This window comes from Plutella xylostella, chromosome 25 (genome assembly GCF_932276165.1).
Source record: "Plutella xylostella chromosome 25, ilPluXylo3.1, whole genome shotgun sequence".
Taxonomy (NCBI): domain Eukaryota; kingdom Metazoa; phylum Arthropoda; class Insecta; order Lepidoptera; family Plutellidae; genus Plutella; species Plutella xylostella.
This window is the reverse complement of record NC_064005.1, coordinates 4,445,417-4,453,596: the sequence shown is the minus strand read 5'-3', so window position 1 is coordinate 4,453,596 and position 8,180 is coordinate 4,445,417. Positions and strand designations below refer to the sequence as shown.

Genomic DNA, 8,180 nt, shown 5'->3' with positions numbered 1-8,180 from the left:
CTATATGTGACATCAACTACTATGTATGTACCTACACATAAAAAGCCATTAGAGCTACAAGAACACAGAGAATTTAATTTCCGTCTTATATTGACTCACAATGTTTATCAGGCTGGTATATTCATTAATAGCGTACAGTAAAGCTTTATACACTTAATTAAGTTCTCAAGATGCCGTATCTCTATCACATGTAAGTATATTCATAATATAATGTACATATGTAGTTATGTAGTTTATAAAGATTTATCGAAGAAGAAAAACAAAGCATATTAACTAGTACTTATTACTAAATAATAATTTGAAAACTAAAAAGAACAAAGCGTATAAAATTCGTAAATTAAACTAAAGAAATTATCATTATAACTAAGTACCTATTTAAAACTAAAAAATAAATAAAAATGAATACGTATTATTATATTTAACAAGGTGCCTCGCAAGCCAGTCACCCGCTTTTCGCTGTACATTTGTACGAGTACCATAGAATAACGAGTACTAGTACTACTACTGTACTTGTTATTCTATGATTTGTACACACGTCATAGATCGTGAGCCGTATCGCCGTTTTTGAGTAAATAAGTATGTCGTTAGTATTATATAAGTAGTAGTATTTAAGATCTTCAAATCATTTATTCATAAAAACATACAAGTCACAAACATGCATTATATCCACTAGAAGTTTCGTCAAAAAAATTAATATTAATTATAATATACCTACAAATATACTTACTACTTACTTATTATAACTAACTAATCAAAAATACCCCTCCGAGCCACACCCGACCCAAAGGTACCCATGACACTGGCAGCGTTACCACGCTGCACAGCCAGGGATAGCCTCTGCATCAGGTGTGCCCCGGAAGAAGATCCCAGACCACGACTCCTCAAGCGTCTGGTGATTTCCCTTAAGAAGGCCCTGCCCTCTTCTCCCCACACCCCCATCGTCTCCACAGCCAAGGGCACAAACAGATAGCTGGCTATATTTAAGTAATTTAATATATTCTTTCTACTTGGCAGGTGGCGCTGGATAGGGGATTACATGTGCAGAGAAGATGGAGGAATCACAAGTGAGTTACTTATTCATACATTAACTATTACGCCGATATATTACCTGACCAGACCCCTTAGCTTGAATTTTCATCGTGAACGTGAAGCAGAATAATTCATCGAGTAATTTTGTATGAAAATATGAACTGCGCCCCCTGGCGGTTGGTAGCAGAACTAAAATTTTCCTACAAAATTCATCGAGTAATTTTACTTCACGTTCACGATAAAAATTCATGCTAAGGGGTCTGGAAAGCAAGTGCAGTTTCTTAGCCAACCGGCTAATCAAACTGACGACTTACACTCACGAGAAATGAGAAAGTTCCAGTGACAACAGCACCAAATTATTAATAAACGGAAAAACTAACGTAGCCGTGAGCATTATTGAAGTAAATTAAATGTAAAAAAATAGGGTCGTAAGTGCAACTTTTTCATTGCTCGTGAGTGTACACAGCAGAATAAATTGAACAGAGCCATTTAAAGCAAATTTCATTTTGAGCCATCAGCATGACCAATTTCATCCCGTCGACTTTCCGTGAAATAAAATGATAGGAAAAGCCTAAATTGAGCCGGCTAGTGTGAGATATTGAGTGGCGCCGCGGCGCGACGTGTGTTGGACGAGTGACTTTATTTGCCGCTACATATTGCTCCCCTGCGTATCAGACCGGTTGAGTGGAAGAGCCTATTACAGACGTAGGTTTATTGGGAATTAGTTGAAAAAGATGTAAGGAAGAATGCTCTCCAGGCTAGTGATGGACATGTCCGTGTACGAAAGGAACGTCTATAAATACGGCGCACCCAGCAGTCAGCAGACAGTCAGCAAATTAGGCTATTCTGACTGACTAATCTTTCACCACTAGTGTTTGTCTTCGAAACTAGCGTTTAGAAGAAGAACTAAGCGCCACACAGTAGGCATCATCCTCTCTCATCTAGTCACTATATTATCTAAAGTAGTATATCAGCAATCATTCCTGCCATCTTACTTGCCTTGCCATCTCGTTTTCGGAAATTAATCAATTAAATGTAATTAGATTCAATAATCCGTTCCTTCGCTTAGCTCCGTCAGCTAAGCGGCTTTTAAACAACTTAACGCTATGTTACCTCAAGCTGCGAACATGTTTACTGTTCGATTAGTGAACTTTCAGCACCAACTACTAACTTTATTAAATTAAACTTAACATAAGATGGGTCTGGGTCGTGCATAGTTACTCAAGAGCTTGAATACACTCGCGGGCAATGGAAAAGTGCCAGTGACATTAGGACCAAATTACTCCTAAATGTAACAGGCTAGCTTAGTGACGCCGTCTGCAATATTGAAGAACAGAATCATATTATGAACTACAAACTAAACTAAACGTATTTACTAAAGAGCACACTGCAATCCTAATATGTAGAAAAGGGCTTCACTTATGAAGGTAAACTTACGCTTATAATTAAGTACAGAATATTGTTACAAAAATTGGTTTAGTAGGAAAGTAGGACTCTACTTGTCATCCTGAATAACGTTTAACTACATCTCTCATTTATACGACGACCGCCAGACCTTTTTGTTTTACTGTCCCATCACTTTTGCATCACCCTGTATAGATGGATATATCGTTACGCAACCGATAACCTAAAAAGGTTTTGAATGTAGCGACAAAAAGCCTCTTACCCGCGTGTAGCCACTGACTGATGGCGGCCATCAGCCTCCGGATCAATCGACCGACTGATCGACCTGTGTAGTGATGGGACAGTCAATAATCATTGATCTATGTAGGTATAGCTTTGTCATTTCATCTGGTATATTACACTCACGTGCAAAGAAACAGTTCCACACACAAAATGTCGACACCAAACAGCCCCAATTTTGTCAAATATTTAAATTAAAATGTGAACGAAATATTATCGTTTTTAGTTGTTAATATCCTAATACTTAGGTACATAAATGTACTTCAATGTTACAGAAGGGGTCATTAAGCTATCCTTTTCCGTTTATGAGTAATTTGGTGCTTTTATCAGTGGAAACTTTTCATTGCCCGGGAGTGTATTAATATTATTTGTTTGTAGGTACTTACCGCTAACAAGAAGTAATAAAAGCGGTTTGATGATTAATTTGAAGCTATATGCCTATAGTTTTGATTCTACTCTGTGAACCTAGAGGTAGAGACATACGGTCACGGTTATTTTTATGTTTCTTGACCTGTTTCCTAACAACACGCTGCAGGTCAGACGGATATATAATACATTTTATTTGTCATAAAATGCAGTCTCAAATCATTGCGCAAACATTGTGCAATTTTACGGGCAATTTATTCGAAATCGTTCTATCCGTTGCAAAAATTTCAGCGCCGCCCCGGAAAATGGCATACGAAAAACAACAGTGTAACAATTTGTTGCGGTGCATACAATAATTGCGAGTGTCATTATCGCAAGCGTTCGGATAAAGCACCCACTTACTCACTCAGTCACTCGTTCAGTCATTCGTTCACTCACTCACAGAATTACACAGCAACATGGAAATTAACGAGCGTTTTATTTGAGCCATGTTCGATGGAAAACGTTTCTCATTATGTGAGGAGAGAATAAATTGGAGCACACTGTTTGCAGAACACTTCAATGGTGCTACGGATCCGGACCGATTCAATTTGGACGAAATTAAACTGCAATCCGGATCGGTGGAACAAAACCGGATTGTGGATATAATCCCTTAAACACGAAAGCGGTCAAGTAGGCGTATAAAACTTGATTAAATTAAATGTTAAGAGTTGTGTCATTGATGGATATATTTTCTTTTCCCAAAACAATTTTCGTGCAAAACAGTTCATATATTTTGGAACTACGAGACGTTATTTACCAAAAACAGCTCAGTGAACACATATTGATAGACAAATCAAACTTATAATACCCCGTTTTCGCGGTCACGGCTCTAAATACGTAACAATATCAACGTTAGAACCCATGTACAGTGTAGGTACATAATCTCTCTAGCGCCATTGACAGCGGCTGTCAGAGCTGAGAAGGGTTGAGAAATACATTATGGAGTCATCTCACATCTCATAAGTATGGTTATTGAAATAAAGATTTATTATTTATTATTATTATTATATCCGTCTGAAGGTCACATTGGCATAACCAGGTTACCGAGATGTTTGTGTAGCGGGATCCCGATCGATTGGGCAAGGAAATTATGTAAATCAACGGTTGTTTATGGTTTCATGAGTAAACACTTTAGTGCAATTGTGATAGGTAGCTGCTTAGTAGCTGAAATTACTGAGTTCTATTTATTGATTTCAGACTATTGCTCAATGCTCAGTACCAAAAATAAATAATAGGTATATATATATATATTGTTGTTGTTTACTAACAATAGTGAATGTTATTACATGTTGGGTCTGCTCTAGTAAGTTTAAAAAATCTATGCTGGTTACATAGACCTACCGAGAGGAAGTTCATTGATGAAATTACACCTGTAAAGTTTTAGTTGAGTGAAAGAGTGTTTTAATGGGATACGAGTATATATAATACATAAGTAATATTTATATAGTTGTAATTGAGCACATTAATAATTATATTAGTTACCTAGATACTAGACCTAGCTTAAGGCAGCACTGTAAAATAGTTTTTTTCCCCTGTGTGGGTTAAAAAACTTAATAAACCATCCAATAATTGAATTTCACAAAATAATTGGAGCACATGAAACGATTTACCTGTGTGACCCGATTCGGGGAATTTTCAGAATATTTATTTATTAACGGATAGGTTTGTGACAAAAGCGTACCTACACTGACAATTAATTGCATTCGCATTCACATCGAATGTATTTTATTTTTTGTTTTTTACCGGTTGTATAAATGATGCGATATTATGTACCTCGCTAAAAGGGATCGTATGAAAAATTGAACATAGGTTTCAGTATACGCCATTCGAAGCAATTCAATTTTTTCAATTTCAATTTATTTATTCTGAGCAACATATATCGCATTGAATATTTACATAATTAAGTAGGTACTAATTTAACATGCATTTACAATACAATTAAATAATATTATAATACATTAAACAAAGTAAATTATTAAAATATAATTATTCACATGATCTATCATTTATAAATTCATTAACAGAATAGTAACATTTCTTTAATAACCATTTTTTTAAATTTGTCTTGAAGTGATTGTATTTGCTGACAGATTTCAAGTGTAAGGGTAATTTATTAAATAACCGCGTATTCTGGTACTGAGCGCTGTGCATATAAACTTGCAACATTGGCAGAACTGCGCCACCCTTGCTGGGGATGTCCTTCCTTCTTGTTGTCAGTCTAAATAGTCTTTCTTCGTCAGTCTCTACCGTCTCAGGATGCTTAGCCATATCGCAAAGTAGAACTAGCAGATAAAGACAAGGAACAGTCAAGACTCCAAGTTTAATGAAAAAATCTCTGCATGATTCCCGTTGAGATATTCTAAAAATTATCCTTATGGCCCTTTTTTGTGCAACAAAAGCTTTTGTGATATTGTATTTGTAGCTGTTTCCCCATAGTTTAATGCTATATCTCAAGCGAGATTCAACTAGTGAATGATATATCATTTTTAATTGCGATATAGTCGCTTCGTTTCTAAGACTTCGCAATACGTAGCAAGCTGAGCTTATTTTATTTGTCACACTCACTAGCTCTTTTTTCCAATTTAAACGAGAGTCAATGTTTACGCCGAGGAACTTGACTTCATCCACAGTTTCAATATGTTGTCCATTTAATTTTACATTTAGTACTTCATTTTTACCACATGTCGATTGAAATAGCATTACATTCGTTTTATCAGAATTTATTATTAAATTATTATTCATAAACCATGTTGAGAATTCTTGAAGAGTCAAATTTATTTTATCATTTAATTCGTCAATATTACTAGCTGAAATTATAGCGTTAGTGTCATCTGCGTATATTATTGGAGTCACATCTGGAATCTTGGATCCAATATAGTTTATTAGGTCATTTATAAACACTATAAAAAATATTGGACCCAAAATTGAGCCTTGCGGAACTCCGGTTTTGAGATCTACCCAGTTTGAATTGAAAGTTAATTCTTCACCATAATTAATGCTTTTCAACTCTACATATTGTTTTCTATTACTTAGGTAACTCTTTATAAGATTCAGTTGTTCATTACGTACTCCATAGTGCTCGAGCTTTTGCAATAAAATTTGATGATCTACGCAGTCAAAGGCGGAGCTTAAGTCCAGAAACACACCTGCTACCTTAAGTCTCTTATTCAAATCAGTTCAACAAACTTTGGAAATACGTCGTAATAAAGGGTTTTGGCTAAATAATAAAAGTTGTTTAGATCTCAACACGTAACACACTATCAGATGCCTAGTTGATGAATTTAATGGTGAAAAAATTATGAAAAGGCGTCTGTTTTTCGGTGTTACGAACATTTCAATTATTAGCTAGTTATGTATATCATCGGATACTTCGGATAACTTATCCGATATTATTCAGATCACAGGTTATCCGTCAGAGGACTAAGGTTACCGATATAGCTGGGACGCCCTCCTGCCCGTTGGCTGTGGCTGGATGAGGAAGGCCGAGGACCGAGTATTGTGGCGCTTCTTGGGAGAGGCATATGTCCAGCAGTGGTTGATTATTGGCTTATGATCATGATGACTCAGATCAGATCATATTGTACATATTAAGTATTCATATATGTGATTATCAATGTCACCCAGTACTATAGTACCTACATAGTACATCGTTTCTACTAGTCCCTATGTCACTGTGAAGTGAAAGCTCTATCGCTTACGTCTTCACATACCGTATATCGTTATAGTACAACCAACTTTGTCCTACAGCCTCCCCTCGCGGCCACGAGACAGAATGGCGCATACTGCGCTCCACAGATGGCGCTGTTTGCATCTGCACCGGTCAGCGCTACAGAAAGGATTATCTCATTAGGTATGAATGTGTTTTGTTTTTTTCTCTGTCTTCCTCTTCCTATGGTTTATTTTGCGACTTTGCGTGGTGCTGGCTTTGAAGTACAGCCAATTAGCGCTTTGATATATCATACGTTGCAGTAATGAATGAGGAAACAAGATATAAAATACGTTATTAATTAGTTTTCCATTTTCTTTTCGCGTTATATTTTTTTTCTATGTTTGTAGTAAATAATTAAATTAACTACATATTATTATAATATATTATTATGTGTACTTACTTCATTAAAATAATATATTATAAAATTTAAGTAATCATTATTATTTTATCACATAGTTAAACGTTTAAACCGTGAACATTATTTTTTTATTAGATTTTTAATACCTGCGAGTAAATTACACCAAAGCAGTGGTTGTACGACGCCTCCCTGGCCTGTCAGAAAGCCCCTGACTCGCGTAAACACTCTTTTCCTTAGCTTCACAACGATAACGAGGTGTAAAATGTTTTCCTTCAACTGTGTTCGTTATTCACAGCAACGCAAGTTCGCTCGTTACCGCCGCTACGGACGTGTCAGCGGCCGTCTGGGATACAGGTGAGTCTTATACAGGGTGTCCCACAAATAGTTAACCAAATATAAGAGACATTTTCATGGTCACATGACTTATTTTACTAGTTTTACCATGGAGAAACAATAATCGTTTTTCGCGAATTTTCGAAAGTCATTTAACAAAATATAATTTGACCCCCTGAGTCACACCTTTCAGTTGGTCCACTAATTACGGGACAACCTGTATATTATTATAATATTAATATTGTTCGACTATTGATAAAAAAATAATAATATTCTTATTGTGAGCTTTGAAACAATGGTAAAATACTATTGATAACCTAGGGATTTATTTGCGACATTGTAATCTATCTAGGTAGTCCATAATCCATATACTTAGTATAATATTATGAAGTTCGCAAAACATTACTAGTATCGCTACATCATCATTACTCCGAAGCCGATATATGGCAGAAGTTGCGAACTCATATCTCACTTCTACACTTTCTACACTTTTAAAGGTTTCCCGTAAAAATGCATACAAAAGTATTCATATTGTATTTATACTTAACGATGGTTCCGTTAAAATGCTTCAATGATGTGAAATAAAAATGCGAAATACCATGTTGGTAGTAGTATTGAGGTTTCTTTGTTTAGGCTGTCACGGTAAACTAACCAAATCAT

The 8,180-nt window shown here is 35.8% G+C and overlaps 1 long non-coding RNA gene across 1 annotated transcript; it reads left to right on the top strand.

The window, feature by feature from the left end:
- Positions 1–1,013: 1,013 nt before the first annotated feature.
- On the top strand, positions 1,014–7,557 carry LOC125490546. Its single transcript, XR_007267736.1, has 3 exons — positions 1,014–1,064; positions 6,868–6,970; positions 7,483–7,557. It is a non-coding gene; the product is annotated as an uncharacterized LOC125490546 (long non-coding RNA).
- The last annotated feature ends 623 nt before the right edge of the window (positions 7,558–8,180 follow it).